General features: G+C 39.7%; 1 pseudogene; it reads right to left on the reverse strand.

Annotated features, from left to right (window-relative positions):
- LOC104244016 (vacuolar-processing enzyme alpha-isozyme-like) overlaps positions 1 to 17,018 on the reverse strand; it is a 31,157-nt pseudogene extending 14,139 nt beyond the window's left edge.
- Positions 17,019 to 17,607: the final 589 nt, after the last annotated feature.

Consider the following 17,607-nt stretch of genomic DNA (forward strand, 5'->3'; position numbering starts at 1 on the left):
GTTTAAATTAGCCCCGATATAAACCTTCCGTTCAGGCTGTTGATCAAATAACATCACTGCATCAAGCTCTTCAATCGTCGTTTTGATGCTTTCATTCTCTTCAGGTTCTTGAATTGTGTCAGGCCTTGAGTCCAAATCTGTTTTCTCTTGTTCAGTTGAAGTTTGATCTTTTTCACTTTCAACTGTTTCCTGTAATTGCTATTTTGCTTTATTTATGGCGCTCGTACTTGTTACAGCGTTGACATTTCTGGCCATCTGCTGATCCCCACGAATTTGACAAATTCCCCATGGTGATGGAAATTTGATAACCTGATGCAGGGTTGATGGGACAGCATCCATATCGTGTATCCATGGCCTTCCCATGATCATATTGTAGGCCATTTCCATATCAACTACCTGAAATTTAGTTTCTTTCACAACACCCATAGCAAAAGTTGTTAGTATTACCTCACCTTTTGTTACTACGCTTGAATTGTCGAAGCCTGACAAGGTGTGCGCCTTGGGTAACATTTTGTCTTCAGCTTGCATTTCCCGCAGTACCATTAGTAATATAATATTTATAGAACTTCCTGGATCAATCAAAACTCGCTTTACATTAGTATCATATACAAGTAAAGATATTACCAGTGCATCATTATGTGGAGTTGTCACTCCTTCGTTATCTGTGTCATCGAACGAAATGCTTTCATTGTCAAGGACCTGCCGCACCCGTTTCCCGTGTGTAATCGTTACCTTAGAAACCTTGTTGGAAACTGTGTAAGTTATGCCATGAATATCTTCTCCCCCGCTTATGACATTCACTGTCCTCTTGGGTGAAGGAGGTTGTGGTGGTTCTTGTCTGTTTTTCATATAAGCTTGTTTTCCTTTCTCACTAATAACTCAGTGAGGTATCCTTGCTTCAATAAATGATCTACTTCGCTTTGCAGGAATCTGCATTCTGAAGTTTTATGCCCGTGATCGTTGTGAAATTCACACCAATGATCCGGATTGCGTCTACTTGGATTTGATCGCATTTCTTTCGGCCACCGTACCTTATCTCCCATGCTTCTTAAAACAGCTACGAGCTCGGAGGTAGAGACGTTAAAATTATATCCACCGAATCGTGCCTTTAAATTCCGGTCATTATCACGTGATTCCTGTCTATTCCGATCATTCCTGAACTTTGAAGAAGAGCCAGAATCCCGATTCCTTGAATTTTGATCGTATTGCTGGTTATCTTGCTTCGACCGTGGGTCCTTTCTTGCGGGTTCCATATATGGATCGTACCTGTTTTTACCTGATCTTTTTTCGGAATCTGACCTTCGGGTACCGCCCCTTTCTTCATGATGGAGCTTAGGTACGGTATCTTCTTCGATTCGCAGCTTCGTGCTATACCTGTTGTAAACATCATTCCATGTAGTTGCAGGAAATTCTCTAAGACTTTCTTTGAGTCGTCTCGTGGCTTCAGAACTTTTGTCATTTAAATTACTTGCAAAAGCTATAGCAGCCCAATTGTCAGGCACACGAGGTAGAGTCATTCTTTCACGTTGGAATCTATCAACGAAGTTTCTAAGCAACTCTGAATCCCCTTGTTTGATTTTGAAAATATCTTCCATCCTTTTCTCAACTTTTTGTGCTCCCGAATGTGCTTTAATAAAAGAATCTGCAAGCTCAGCAAAAGAATTAATAGAATTTTCAGATAAAAGAGAATACCAGGTTAATGTACCCTTGGTGAGTGTTTCTCCAAATTTCTTGACCAATACTGATTCAATTTCTTGTTTGGTCAAGTCGTTGCCTTTCACGCCGGTTGTAAATGCAGTCACGTGGTCACGTGGGTCTGTAGTACCATCATATTTCGGGATGTCAGGCATTTTGAATTTTTTCGGAATTGGAAGGGGAGCAGCACTAGGCTTCCATGGTTGTTGTGAGTATTTGTCCATGTCTACTCCTTTTATTACAGGTGGAACTCCAGGGATTTGCTCTATTCGCTCATTTTGTTCCTTCAGCTGTTTCTGCAAGGTTAGTACTAAATTTTGCAAATATGAATTATTTAAATTACTTGGTCCCCCTTCTTGTGGTTCACTGGGGGTTGCTCCGTTTCCAGAATTATCAAGACCAGAACGGGGGTTCTCCAATGTATTATTATTAGGAGTCGGTGTAGGTGGCGCAGCAGGCAATCGACTAACAAGTGCCTGAAGAGCTTTGCCGACTTGTGCATCGATTAGCTTTTGCAAAGCTTCAGTTGTAACTCCTTCAAAATGTTCAGATTGCTCTTGTTGATCAGCACGGGATTCAGTAACAGGAGTGCCTTCACGAGATTGACGTGGTGAATTTAAAGGAGAGGGAACCACGATATCTTGATTTTGATGTATTTGATTCTCATGGTTTCCCAATGTGTTGTTACTGTTGTTGTCGGCGTTATTGTTTGACATGGTGACGATAATAGATAAGATATAGCTTAAAAGGAAAGATTATCAGATTCCCGGTAACAGAACCAATTTGTTTAATCAAAAATCTGAGTCCTTGGTCAAAGCTAAATGAGAAATTCGGGTTACTGATAATCAGGAGACAAAAAATAAAATACTTTTGAGAACAATGGTAGAAGGTAAATAGATAAGTATTTCAATGAATTCTCAATAGTATTTCGTGTGTCTACAAATGATGATACTTCTTCCTTTTATAGATCATTCTAGGTAAAGGAATAAAGCATCAGTTTTAATGATATAATCATGAGCAATAAATGACATTAAATAAGCCGTTATACAATCATTCCTATTAAATACCAACTTTATAACGTATCAGACATTTAATAATGAATTTGGACTCCTTTCTGTCATCTGATCCTTGCTTTCAATGTCTTCTAATCCGTTGGTTGTAAATAATTTAAATTGGTACGAGACTCGTATCTATACATCGTCTCGTGCCTATTTAAATTCTTCTTCCCGTGGCTGTTTTCACCGTGCATCTTAGTCAATTGTTGTTCTTTGACCATTCAACTAATCCACGTGTCATGCCACATCATTTTTAATATAAATTCAATTTTTTCCCAATACAAAAAGGACACCACACACACATATATATATATATATGAACCTAGAGCAGTAGGAGTTGGCAGGAAATATAACAGCTTACCAAGCTTTTATATGTTCCAGAAGCATGCTTCTTCTTCAACACGTCAATCAAATCATTTGCATAGAGGTAAGGATCGGTAGGCATCCCTAGAGTACATGACAGCGTAATTAGCATATAAAGTGAAGGAACTATAAGAAGAATATGAAATAGTATGGAAGATTAATTATAGGAATATAGTTTAACAGTTAAGGAGAATATGTTAACTTGACAAAGCTAGCTTGTAGATGATAATTGATAATCTTAGAGTAAAAACTCATGTCTACAACAAATTAAGAAACCAGTAATCGCTCAAACGGTGCAATAAGTCAACTGCCCTATGTTTTCAATCAATATGAGTTTCCCACTGCATCCCCTTTGATTTATTTTAAAAAAAAGCTTTTAATGAGTGATAAAAGTGGTTAAAACATACTAGATGTGTCATCTTTATATTTTTATTTTTTTTAAAATCCCCTTCTTAGAATTCTCGGCCCGCTACTACTCTAGACATTTACTTTAGAAACAGAATTTCAGAGAACTGTTGCAGGTTCAACAGAAAGCAGTCTAATACATAACCAATTTACAACCTGTTTGTTTAACACAACAAGGACCAGCAGACATCATTTGTCTCTATAAAAACAGCTAAGAGGAAATGTAAAACAGTAAAGGACAAAGATTTTCGTGAAACAATCAGTATTTAGAAGTACAAAGAAGCTACTAACCAAGCACTCCAGGACCGCCATGATCACTATAGAAGATGAAGATATGATCATTTGGACCACTATTCACCACCTTTCCGCTGCCTCCACTAAGAGCAGTTTTATTCCCAAGGATAACAGCAAAAAAGGTTATCAACAGTAATATCATCCCCAGTGTAATCCTGCCTCAAGAGACAGCATCTGATCAGAAAACTGAAGTTACTAGGTAGATATTATAAAATATGAGGAAGTATATACACCTACCTTAGGGACTCCTTTGTAAACATCCTCACCATGAGGGCTATTAATAATAACTCCTGGTCTTGGATTCTCTTCATTGTTTGCAATGTCATCGTACATGAACACTACAATGTTCTCATCTTTGAGACCACCCTTCTTCAACAGTTGATATGCGTGGCATATATCAGCCTGAGTCAAGGTTGGCAGGGCATATTAAGAATTTAAGCTTTACATACACTGTGTAACAAATATTTAGGCAGATCACTTATTAGGTGATTATCGGTAAATCTCTATACAAACATTAATTGGTAACTGATAAAAATTGTTACTAACCTACTGTCACAAGTTAAAAATAAATGTAAGTCTAAAAAATTCTTTATTCCTTGAGCCGAGAGTCTATTGGAAATAATCTCCCTACCTTCACAAGATAGGGATAAAGTCTGCGTACACATTATCCTCCCTAGATCCCACTTGTTACACATGGTTTGTTGTTGTTGCTAGTGTAAATATTCTTTACTATGACAGTAGTATATAGAAAAGTGAAAACCATGTAAATGAAGACACAGTACATTCTTATAATCAAGAGAAAGTTCCTTTTTTTTCAGTTACAGAGGATATCAAATTTCATTAATCAAAAACAACAAAAAGGAATGGTCCATTGTCCATATGTACGGTACCAACTAGTCTAAATGGAGTAACAGTTGGTTGTTCTTGTCGATTGTCGCGTTAACATTAGGTCCAGTATTTGCAGGAGTATTTTAGTGCAATTAGATATTACTACGTTGGGAGTCCGGAACCGAAATATTGTCTTTTTGGCCAAACAAAAGCACTGTTGGTCACTTGGTCAAACAGGCTATAAGCAATAACAATTATTATGACTACTATATCTTAATTTTAAGAAAGTTAAAATTGCCTATATGAATTCTCCTTGACATATTGTTTTATTTAAGCTCATTCCAAACACAAACTAATAAAATAAATTTAAGATTTCTGTATTTTAATTTACTCATGAATTTATATCGTACAAGGAAAATCGACATTTAAATCAAAGTCAAAAAGAGGAACTCAAAGGCAAGAAAAGGAAATGACATTGTTTTTGTATTGTGTAACCCAGTAAATATCGGAATAGTCATTTTAACTTTTTCTTCTATCATTCCTTCCTTCGAAACAAAGAATTTTCTTGCCTACTTTTCTACCCAAAATAAAATAGACATAGGAAAAAAGAAAAAGCTCGACCGAAATTGTGAAACAAGTTAAAAAAGGAAAAAAAAGGAACAGCTGGAATAATTAAAAGTAACAAAGCAATAGTTGAAAGATAAAAACAATTCAAGTGATTCGTGCTACTTTTTCCTCTCTTTTTTTTTTTTTTTTGGGTTTACTTTATTCACATGAACCGATATCATATAGCGTATTGTCTTCATTTAAAGACATCATTCAACAGCGTAAAAGGTGATTTAAAAGAAGGGAAACTACTTGTCCATTCTATTTATAAGTAGCTTATTATAAAAGTTAGTCAATTTATTAAATATTATTAATATTAAACAATTAGTTATTTTATCAATAAAATATCAAATTTTTGCTTTCTTTTGAGTGGGTGTTATTAGAATAGATTAGGTACATCTAAGAAGTTTGAATCTCAGTTTTGGGATGATTTGATGGAGTTTTGAGGTGTTTGAATTGAAAATTTGAAGTAGAAGATGAACATGAACAAAATGATCTTTGTATCACACTTGTGTATCATTTGTGTATCATATTTGTATCAAATATGTATCACATGTAAATCCATGTATCCAGAAATCCATGTTGAACTTAATAAAAATCAAAAATAAAATAAAGAATTCAAAAAAAAAATGTGATTTCTATTTATGGTTCCACATTTCATTTACATGCAATAAAATACTTCGAAAGGTTTAAAGATAAGAACCGCATTTTTACTTCATGAAATGAAAAACTTGAATCCCCGTTCGATTCACTGCTCAAACTTGGAGAAAAATAGGCCTATTTCAAAAGAGACTAGTAATAAGTAAGAATAGAAAATTCGATTTAAGTTTTAAATTAGTTTAAGTTAGTCCATAGATACATGTTTGATACATCCGTCGCAGAAAAAAATTTTGAACTTAATTTTAACTACGAATTTTGATATCAAATCAGTCCAAATCACCTCCAATCTTCCTCAAAATTTGTATATGGCTCATCTATATGTTTTTAATGAATTTCAACCATACCCATTAAAAAGGGTCATTTTTTGCTTAGATTTTTAGAATTTTTTATACATATTTTTTTGTATTTCATCACCTTATTTGCTAGCTCATCCATGAAGTTCCCTTTCCGTCTTTCATCTAATGTTGCTAATCACGCTTAAATATATGGAAGATCTTTGCATGTGATTATTGGAGAGAAAGAACCTTATTTATTTGGGTTAATTTTTATATGTGCTTGGCTAGTTTTGGTAAGTTTATGATTAATGGCTAGAGATTGGTAAGTTGGGATATATTTGGGACAGTTCTGTAAGATTCCCTTAAAACAAACACGTGGAAGCCCATCTATTTATTGTATAGCGTATTTCTTTCTTTTTTGGTTGGGTTTACCCACCATGTGTTTGATGTCCACAGTGGAGCCCGACTACATCTGGAGCGTCGCATAAGGCTTATTTAATGAAAAAGCACTTCCTAACAAGATTTTTTTATACCCAAGGCTCGAACCAAGACCTCTGGTTAACGGTGGAAGGATATATTACATCCATTCCACCGTAATCCATATTAATTGTATAGCGTATGGGTGTACAAAGAAAAGCGACAAACCGCACCAACCCGATAATCCGAGTCAACCCGAGAAGAAAAACCAACTATGATTCGGTTTGATTTGGTTTGGTTTTTGAAAAAAAACCCGACCAAAATTGGTTTGATTTGATTTTAACCAAAGAAAGTCAAATCGAAACCAAACCAACCCGATATTACATAGTATATAGAAATTTTAGATATATTTAATATATAAATATACTTATTGTGATGTAATTTATAATATTTCTAAAACTTTTCATAATTTTATCTTTAAAGGTATTATTTCAAAGTTGAAATTAGAACTTTGAATGTTCCAATAAGTTTTATAGTCATTAATATTAGTAACTCATATAATGCTAACAAAAGCCCAAACTAAAATCAAATAATACTAATGCTAACAAAAGATATTCAATTTAATACTAGGAATGTCAATGTATCGAATATCTAGTTTTTATTTTGCGATGTTTAGATAAAAATGTATAACCTATTTTTATTTTTTTCTTTAGTAGTTAATCATATAATTAATACTCCCTTATTAGTCTACTTATTTTAGCATGACTTAGTACTTTTAGATTATGTTTATTTTTGTTATGGCTTTTTAATTAACAATATTTATATTAGGTGATTTTATTGTTTTTATTGTTGAATATTTTAGGATAATGCCATGACACATCTCATATTCTATATTATTTTTTTGGAAAATACCTTATATAGTTATATCATACTAGGATTAAAGAAATATTTGGAGCACAAGTTATATGTTTTGTGCTACAAAGATTTTAGCGGAAAAACCCCGAAAGAACCCAAAAAAATCGAGATTGAAAAACCCGAGTTTGATTGGTTTGGTTTGTGTATATGGTGGAAATTGGGGCTACCCAGATTTCGGTATTCGATGGAAAAAGTGATTCCATGTCGGAAGACCAAAATGTCGAGCTCGGGGTCGAAGTTCCTTTCCGAGGTCATGGTCGATAACACTTACCGAAGCCGGAAGAAGGCATGCTTCCAGGTGATGCCGGTATGAGTCAATAACGGAAAGAGCGAGATACCCGCAACGGGCCAAAGATCACGGCGTAAATTTCGGAATGGATTGATCTTCAGCGGTTAAACAGTTGTCAAATATAATTTCCTACTATAATTGGAAGTGTACCTTATTTAGGACCCCCCTCCCTCCGGTTATAAAAAGGGGGGATCATATCCATTTGTAATGGATTGATCACTGCTCACTGATAAGATATCACGACCCCAGTTCGCCCTCCGTGAACAAGTCGTGACGGCACCTAGTCCCTACGACTAGGTAAGCCTATCAATGCGAAACAACACAACTTGCGGAAATAATAATTAAAACTGAACAACTAGAAGAAACAATGTATATAAATGTCGCTTGACATATACAACTCAATATCGCGGAAGTCCACAATATCATCCCCAAAACCCGAAAGCTCATGGGAACACAAGCTAACAGAATGTAATACACTGCTCTAACTCCAGAATGTCTAAAAACAACAGCGCGGGGATCTACCGGAATCGTTCCGTAGTCCCAAAGTAAATATGCAGGGGGATCTACCGGAAATCTAACCCGTGTCCCAAAGTAAACAAACAAGGGGGGGAGCTACCGGAATCCCACATCCGTAGTCCCAATGTAAATACGCAGCCACAATAAAAAAATATTCAGAAATGGAGTACAAAAATACAAGACAGCAGGTAGTTCTAGCCTAACATTCTTCACTTAATACAAACAAAGCAACTTAAGCAAATAGGCAATTTAGGTCAACTAAGCATGCTTTTCTAATCTAATACATGGTATATTTGCAAGTGGGATAAAGCAGGTAAGAAAGAAACTCAGTCTGAATAATTAAAGTAAAACCGGATTTTCAACAATTAGATCAAGTACGCGTCCGTCACCTCGCGTACAAGGCATTCAATTACCAAATATCATGTCCTAAGGAGAAAGGTCCCTCACACAAGGTTAGACAAGCCACTTACCTCGAACCGGCTCCAAAATCAACTCGAAACCACATGTTTGCCAAGAGTATCCGACTTCAAATGGCCAAAATCTATTCAATTCAATTACATATAGTAAATAACATCTCAAGCAACTGATTCTACAATTTAATTCAAAGCTAAGACGCGAAATTAGGTAAAGTGACCAAAATGCCCCTCAGGCCAATGTCTCGGAATTGGATGAAATTAACATTTTTAGAACCCTCGTAATCTCAAGAGTCTAACCATATAAAAATCTCTCAAATCGGAGGTCAAACACCTATTCAAAACTCAATAATTCGGTCTATGATGTTTCTTCCAATTTTTCCCAATTTTTAATCCCCAATACGAATTTAGATGATGAAATTAACTATAGATTGATGGAATATAACTAGAAAGGGGTAAAGAACCGCTACCCAATGATCTTCTCTTCAAATCCCTTTCAAAATCGCCCTCTCCCGAGCTCCAATTCGATTTTTCTAACTTTTGAAACTACACCCTTGAATTTCATATTTCAGCCCAATGATTTCCGCATCTGCGGTCAAGGGACCGCATCCGCGGACCATTTGTCGCATATGCGACTCCTACTTAAAAATCCAATTTCCGCATCTGCGGTTGTTCTTCCGCGGTGCGGTACCGCTTCTGCGGTTAAAGTCCCACATCTGTGGAACCTGCTTATCCTGCCCAAATCTGCATCTGCGCTTGCCTTGCCGCTTCTGCAGCTCCGCACCTGCGGAACCCAAACCGCAGGTGCGGTTATGACAGATACCAACAAATTTTCTGCAACTCTTCAACTTCAAAATCCTTCCGTCAACCATCCGAAATCATCCCGAGGCCCCTGGGACCTCAACCAAAAGCACCAATATCACCTAATACCTTATTCAAACTTGTACCAATCCATAAAACACCCAAAACAACGTCGGAAACTCGAATTAATCAAGGATTTAAGCCTAAGAACTTCAAATTCTCTCAAAATGCGCTTTCGATCAAAAACCTAACCAAAACACGTCTGAATGATCTGAAATTTTGCACACACATCCTAAATGACATGACAGAACTACTACAACTTCCGGAATTCCATTCCGACCCTCGGATCAAAATCTCACTATCGGACAGGAAACATAAAAAATTCAAACTTCGGTATTTTAAGCCTAAATTAGCTACGGACCTCCAAAACACATTCCGAACAAGCTCCCAACCCCGAAATCACCTAACGGAGCTAACAAAACCATCAAATTTCCATTACGAGGCGGGCTTCACACTGTTACGACTACAAGAAACTTTCCAATACTTAAGCTCTCATTTAGGGACTAAGTGTCCCAAAACTCTCCGAAACTCAAAACCGAACATCCCGGCAATCCAAATTAGCAGAAATAGACTTGGGGAAAGCAGTTAATAGGGGATCAGGGCTTTAATTCTTAAGATGACCGGCCGGATCGTCACATCCTCCTACACTTAAACATTCGTTCGTCCTCGAACGAGCATAGAGACATACCTGAAGTAGTGAAAAGATGAGGGTAACTGCTGCGCATATCCTACTCAGTCTCCTAGGTCGCCTCCTCGGCCGGCTGACCCTGCCACTAAACCTTTACTGAAGCAATGTTCTTTGACCTCAACTTTCTGACCTGCCTGTCCAATATAGCCACTAGCTCCTCAATATAGGATAGAACCTTGTCCAACTGGACTGGAAATCCAACACGTGCGACGGGTCACCGTGATAGCTCCGGAGCATCGAAACATGAAATACCGGATAAACTCCCGCCAAGCTGGGAGGTAAGGCAAGCTCATAAGAAACCTCCACAACACACCTCAATATCTCAAAAGGGCCAATGAATCTCGGACTCAACTTCCCTTTCTTCCCAAATCTCATAACGCCCTTCATAGGCGAAACCCGAAGCAGAACCCACTCTCCGACCATATATGAAACATCATGAACCTTCCGGTCCGCATAGCTCTTCTGTCTAGACTGGGCTATACAGAGTCTATCTTGAATCACCTTAACCTTCTCCAAAGTATCCTGAACCAAATCCGTGCCCAATAGCCTGGCCTCACCTGGCTTAAACCAACCCACCGGAGATCTACACCTCCTACCATATAAAGCCTCATACGGTGCCATCTGAATGCTGGACTGATAACTGTTGTTGTACGCAAACTTTGCCAATGGCAAGAACTGATCCCAAGACCCTCCAAACACAATCACACATGCACGGAGCATATCCTCAAGAATTTGAATAGTGCGCTCAGACTGTCCGTCCGTCTGGGGGTGAAATGCTGTGCTCAACTCCACTCGAGTACCCAACTCCTGTTGAACGACCCTCCAGAACCGTGATGTAAACTTAGTATCTCTGTCTGAGATAATAGAAACTGGAATACCATGCAGACGAATGATCTCCCGGATATAAATCTCCACCAACCGCTCCGAAGAATAGGTAGTACACATAGGAATAAAATAAGCGGACTTGGTCAGCCGATCTACAATCACCCAAATGGCATCAAACTTCTTTAAGGTCTGTGGGAGTCCAACTACAAAGTCCATGGTGATCCGCTCCCACTTCCACTCCGGAATCTCTATCTGCTGAAGCAACCCACCCGGTCTATGGTGCTCATACTTCACCTGCTGACAGTTGAGGCATCTAGCTACATATCCAACTATGTCTTTCTTCATCCGCCTCCACCAATAGTGTTGCCTCAAATCCTGATACATCTTCGCGGCACCCGGATGGATGGAATACCACGAACTATGGGCCTCCGCTAAAATCAACTCTCGAAGCCCATCAACATTGGGCCCACAAATCTGACCCTACATCCTCAATACCCCGTCATCTCCAATGGTCACATCTCTGGTATCACCACGCTGTACCTTGTCCTTGAGGATAAGTAAATGAGGGTCATCATGTTGCCGCTCCTTGATACGATCGAATAAGGAAGACCAAGAAACCACGCAAGCTAGGACCCGACTGGGCTCCGAAAGATCCAATCTCATAAACTAACTGGCTAAGGCCTGAACATCCATCACCATAGGCCTCTCTAAAGCTGGTAAATATGCCAAACTCCCCAAACTCTCCGCCCGGTGACTCAAAGCATCAGCCACTATATTGGCCTTGCCCGGGTGATACAGAATAGTAATATCATAATCCTTCAGCAACTCTAACCACCTCCTCTGGCACAAATTTAGATCCTTTTGCTTGAACAAGTGTTGCAAACTCTAATGGTTAGTACAAATATCACAAGGCACACCGTACAAATAATGACGCCAGATCTTCAAGGCGTGAACAATGGCAGCTAACTGAAGGTCATGGACAGGGTAATTCTTCTCATATATCTTCAACTGTCTGGATGCATAGGCAATCACCCTACCGTCCTGCATCAACACCGCTCCGAGGCTAACCCGCGAGGTATCACAATAAACTGTATAAGACCCCAAACCAGTAGGCAATATCAAAACTGGGGCTATAGTCAAAGCTATCTTGAGCTTCTGAAAGCTCGCCTCACACTCCTCTGTCCACTGAAATGGAACACCCTTCTGGGTCAATCTAGTCATAAGGGCTGCAATCGATGAAAACCCCTCCACAAAGCGACGATAATAGCCCGTCAAGCCAAGGAAGCTGCGAATCTCTATAGCTGAGGATGACCTGGGCCAACTCTGCACGACCTCTACCTTCTTCGAATCCACCCGAATGCCCTTACTTGATACCATGTGGCCTAAGAATGCCACAGAATCCAACCAAAACTCACATTTTGAGAACTTTGAATATAACGTCTTCTCTCTCAAGGTCTGAAGCACAATCCTCAGGTGCTGCTCATGATCTTCCCGACTCCGGGAATACACTAGAATATCATCAATAAAAACAATAACAAACGAGTCAAGATAGGGCCAGAACACACTTTGCATCAAATGCATAAAAGTTGCTGGGGCATTGGTCAACCCAAATGACATAACAAGGAACTCATAATGACCATACCGAGTCCTGAAGGCAGTCTTTAGGATATCTGGCTCCCGAATCTTCAACTGATGGTAACCTGAGCGCAAGTCAATCTAGAAAACACATGTGTGCCCTGAAGCTGGTCAAATATATCATCAATACGAGGCAAGGGATAACGGTTCTTCACTGTAACCTTGTTCAACTAACGATAATCGATGCACATACGCATAGAACCATCCTTTTTCTTCACAAACAAGACAGGAGCACCCCAAGGTGAAACACTAGGTCGAATAAAAACCCTTATCAAGCAATTCCTATAACTGATCATTCAACTCCTTCAACTCAAGAGGAGCCATACGATACGGAGGAATGGAAGTGGGTTGAGTGACCAGCAACAGATCAATGCCAAAATCAATATCTCTATCGGGCGACATGCCCGAAAGATCAGCTGGTAACACGTCGGGATAATCCCGTATCACTAGGACCGAATCAACAGAAGGGGTATCAACACTGACATCTCTCACATAAGCTAAATACGCGGCACACCCCTTCTCAATCATACGCTAAGCTTTAAGGAAAGAGATAACTCTACTGGGGTGTAATCTAAAGTACCACTACACTCAACACGCGGAATACCTGGTGTCACGACCCAAGCTTAGGGGCGAGACTGGCACTCAGTGCCTCAACTATCCTTGCGTATCACCTGTGACTCAGAGACTTTGAACATGTAATGTCATATTTTTGGCCATGGGCTACAAGAAAATGTACGATGTAAAGTATAAAACTGAATAGAGACTAACACTGACTAACCATCAACATAAGGCTGGGCCGGCAAGGCCGTCATATTTACTACAACTGACAAGCCAACAAAATATATGTACAGGACATACCAGTCCAACATACTATATTAACTGACAAGACATATCTACAAGCCTCTAATACTAGATGTACTATGATCGGAACAGGGCCCCGACCTACCCATAACCTATCTACATATATACACAAGATACACACCACACTGCTAGCCCCTGTAACTCTGAAAGAAGGGGAGCTTACCAATAAAGCTGATCTCGGGAAACACCTACTGAGGAGGTCTACCCGTCTGTCTGTCTGACCCTGCATGCATGAAATGCAACGTCCCCAGAAAGGGACATCAGTACGAAATAATGTACCGAGTATGTAAGGCAATATACTGAGACTGAAACTGAACTAATAATATAACAACTGAGAACAACTGGGAGTCAAAGAAAACTCGAGGATATGCTCATCTGATAATACTGACTCAATTATCTCAATATAGTAAGTAAAATAGTTGTCGACCCTATAAGGCTCGGTATACATATATATATCTGCTCTGCCGTAGTAGGCTCGCTCATAAGCGCTCGGCCATACTAGGCTCTGTATATCGACCAACTAGGCTCGCCCATATGCGCTCGGCCACAGTAGGATCGTCATATAACTTACCATCTGATCAGAGGTTGCCCAATAGGGGCCTGCCCATCGATTATAGCTCGATGGTAATGAAAATACTTTTAATACTGTATATATGTAACTTCTCTGCTCTCTTGACTGGAAGAAGGAAATACTCAACTGAATACGAAGTCCTGATAAGAAGAATATGGTAACTTACAAAACTAGAAAAATATTAACCTCCTGCATGTATTTAAAGCAGTAGCTTATGATAAAACTTGCAGTACTAATCATATATGAGCCTTTTGTCAACCTAAATTTCTTAATCATATGACGAAGGCAGTAGTATTTCCCAGGAGGTTGCACCTAATTTTGTACATAAGACTAACTTATATTTGGTTCTTTATTTGCTTCACTTCTTTCTAGGAATATCATGGATACCTTTAATTGAAAAGGTTCTGTTGCACATTCAAACATAAAATGCAAATTAACAATTGGTTTTATGAACACGCTTCCCATTATTAGAGGGAAAAGTATATATACAGGACTACTTGTTTAAATAGACAAATATACGTAAATTCCGGGATATGAATGTAATGACGAGGTCATGCCAAATGAAAGAAGAGCTTAGCCTTAACATACCCGGAATAGGGAAAACTCCGTATAATATTCTTGAAGAAGATTGCACCGTACTCCCTTCGAATCGCAAAACCCCATTGCTAAGATTTTAACAATTCTCGCTGGAATAGTTATAATGCAAGCAGTCACGTTGTAGTAGATATTGTCTTCTCCACCTTGATCTCTCTTATTCGTATCCAGACTTTGTCCTTTCCTCAAACAAAGTGTTCGAATATATCCAAATGTATTCACTCTTTTATTACTAAGAGATTACTGTCATTAAAATTCCAATATTCTTCGAACTTGAACTATGAGAAGAATGTGTTAGAATGTTGCCTCAAGCACCCAGATACTCCTTAACCTCAATTCATGACCGTACTCAGTTGGCACTGAAACAACAAATGAATTTCAAGAGCAACATACTATATGCTCTCTCTCGTTTTACTTAGGAAGCTAATGAGTATGGATATCATTATTAAAGAACTTATAATACCCTTTTTGTTTTATGTGTCATGTGTATGACATTTTAAATTGCCATCTACTCTCTTAATTGGAAGAGTCATTATTTAGTGGATTAAGAATGTCACTTGCTGCCACCACTTCCTCAGCAAATGAATTGTTGGCATTTTGTGGGCAAATTCATATAATCCTACGTGGATGTTGTCCCTTTAATCATTATCCAAGAATTTCACTTAAATATTTATCCATAAATTCCTAATTAATTGTTAACTCCCCAGTCAAATTAATAATTAACCAATTATCCATATAATTGAGAATTAATCCTACTCACTTGAAATATTACTCACTTTTTACATACCTTATACGCCTTACTATTATGGTCATGTGGTACCTTGCATGGTACTAGCTTATAATTATCGGATATTATCGCTTGACATAAATAACGTAAGTATATTAACATCAATATGATCTCATCCCCGCGTCTACGTAGGTTAACTAAAAACTAAATTGTAACGTATGAAAATGCGAGATGTAACACCTAGCATAGCCAGCATCACGGTCTTGGCGTGACAATCAAGAATATCATAATGGGGAGACAACCAGTCCATACCCAAGATAATATCAAAATCAACCATGCTGAGTAACAATAAATCTGCTCTGGTCTCAAAACCACGAATAGTAACCAAACACGATCAATAAACGCGGTCCACAACAAGAGAATCCCCCACAAGAGTAGAAACATATACGGGAGAACTCAAGGAGTCTCGGGGTACACCCAAATGTGGATCAAAATAAGAAGACACATAAGAGTAGGTAGAGCCTGGATCGAATAGAACCGATGCATCTCTGTGACAAACCAGTATAATACCTATGATGACAGAATCGGAGGCAACAACCTCGGTACGAGCAGGAATGGCATAATATCTGGCCTGGACTCCCCCTCGAGGGCGACCTCTAACCCCCCGACCTCCGCCCCTAGCTGGCTGGGCAGATGGGGTAGCAGCTGGAGCTGTGATCATAGCCTGAGAACTCTGCGGGGCATGCTGTGGTTGAGAAGTCTGTGAAGGTGCACCCCTCCCAAGTCTAGGACAATCTCTGACCATATGGTGTGTGTTACCACACTCAAACAAGCTCTGGGGGGACGTGGTGGTTGTGACTGGCTAGGGCCAGGTCTGATGGACTAACCTCTAAAAGCACCCCGCGCAAGAGGCGCGCTAGAAATCGAAGGTGCATAGTAAGGCTCCTGAGGTCTAGGAGGAGCTGGAGCACTGCTGGCTGCTGGAAGATCTGAATGAACGGGGAGACCCATATAACCCCTACTATGTCGACCTGCTACTGGGGTACGGGCACTAGAATAGTGGCCTCGACTCTCGAGACCTCTTGGCCTCTCTCTTCTCTCGCTCCCTAGCAAGCAAACCCTCGATCCTCCTAGCAATGCTCACTACCTGCTGATAAGTAATGTCCATCTCCAACTCTTGAGCCATGCTAGATCTGATGGGTGGGGTAAGACCCTCAATGAACCGGCCAACCCTCTCGCGAACAGTAGCAACCAAAGCCGGTGCATGCCTAGCCAATCTGATATAACGGATAGCATACTCCGAAAGGGTCATAGCACCCTGGCACAAATGCTCAAACTCTGCGCGCCATGCGTCCCTGAGGCTCTGAGGGACAAACTCTCTCATAAACATATTCGAGAACTGGGTCCAGGTCAGTGAAACAGCCTCATCTGGACTGTCGATCTCATAAGTGCGCCACCAATCATAGGCGGTTCCCCGAAGCTGAAAGGCAGTAAAGGAAACCCTGCTAGATCCGGTTATACCCATAGTGCGAAGAATACGGTGGCACTCCTACAGAAATCCCAAGGCATCGTCTGATGCTAATCCACTGAATACCGGAGGATCATACTTATTGAATCTCTCAAGTCTCCGTTGCTCGTCCTTTGAAGTAGCTGACCCATCCTCGAGAGTGTACCGCGGTCGCGAAGGCAACTGGCACGGTAAGCGCAGACGTGACCGCAGACCGCATGAGGACAAATGCCCCTTTGCTGAACCCTATGAAAGCGGACCGCATAGAGAAGGAGTGCGGCCGCGAAGCTTCTCTGCGAGCCGCGTGAATCCTACCGCGGCGGCGTGACCTTAGGCTCGAAAAATGTCCAGTCTCTAAACCTCCTAGTGCGGCCGCGGTCATTGTTACGCGGTCCGCAATAGGCCACCTTTTTCTTCACTTCTTTTGGTCTTTGATACTTGAGCAGGTTTCACTCCTTTTTGAGCCGATTTTTGACATCTCATCACTTTGTCAATCAACCCTGCAATCAAGCACAACTTGTGAGCATTTTAGGACTGTTTTTGTATCAATTTATACTCAAAGTATAGGCAAGTAGGGACATAAATACTTTAAAATCCTAACTTATCA

This window comes from Nicotiana sylvestris, chromosome 3 (genome assembly GCF_000393655.2).
Source record: "Nicotiana sylvestris chromosome 3, ASM39365v2, whole genome shotgun sequence".
In the NCBI taxonomy this organism is placed as follows: Eukaryota; Viridiplantae; Streptophyta; class Magnoliopsida; order Solanales; family Solanaceae; genus Nicotiana; species Nicotiana sylvestris.